A 1,012-nucleotide genomic window follows, 5' to 3' on the forward strand; every position below is an offset into this window, starting at 1 on the left:
ACCTGTCCGGGTCTGACCTGGTTTGTCCTGGGTATACCCAGAACCTGTTTGTGAACCTATTTTGACACCACTAGTGATTGTGGAGTTGTGGTGTTTCTTGGTGAAGAAGAAAGTGTTTCTTGAAAAAGAAGAAAGAAAGAAGAAGAGAGAAAAAATAATGCAAAGATGCCGGTTTTTGTGTGTGAGGGAGGAGAGATAAAGTCTTTGTGTGGGTAAAATATTTTGGTTCAAGGTATCTATATGCATGTTTTCCTTTTGGGCTTAGGGAAAGGCAATTGGATTTTAAGTAGGATTGAATGATGAATATGATTGATGATTTAAAACTCCTAACATCACTAGAAATCCTTTTCCTAGTCCACTTAGTATTTGGGTTCCTCAAGCCCATTTAAACTTCTTTCTCAAATCCAATTAGTATTTCAAATATTTTTCAAAACATGCCTTAACAAAATATTTTAACTTCCTTAAATCCTTAAAATAAATCATTTGACTTTCCAAATAGTCAATCTTTTTAAATAAATAAATTATTTTAAACTAAATTATATTTAAATATAAATATAAATATAAATATACTAAAATATATTTATAAAATCCATATATTTACGGGGGATTACAGAGATCAAAACTAAACCTTCTTAAGGAGAGTATCACGTCATACCGTTTCTTATTTAACAACGCCTTTTAATAGATTTACTAGTTATTAGGTTTGGACTATGCCTCGAGTAAGAAAAAATTTCATTTATTAATATTGTACTTTAAAATGATATCACTAGATACAACTTGGTCTAGTGATTACAACTTTAGTATATGAATTCGAGATCATGGATTCAAAATCTATACTATACTATACTATACAGTTCGTTATTTAGAAACACCTTTTAATATAGTTATAGATAGATATAGATGTCTCACATATCCTATCCTATGAAATACTAATTTTTGGCACATTGGTGTACACCACCATGTCCAATTGTCCATGTGTAATGAATATTTTTAAAAGAATTACTCCATATTT

This window comes from Beta vulgaris, chromosome 4 (genome assembly GCF_026745355.1).
Source record: "Beta vulgaris subsp. vulgaris cultivar EL10 chromosome 4, EL10.2, whole genome shotgun sequence".
Classification (NCBI taxonomy): Eukaryota; Viridiplantae; Streptophyta; class Magnoliopsida; order Caryophyllales; family Amaranthaceae; genus Beta; species Beta vulgaris.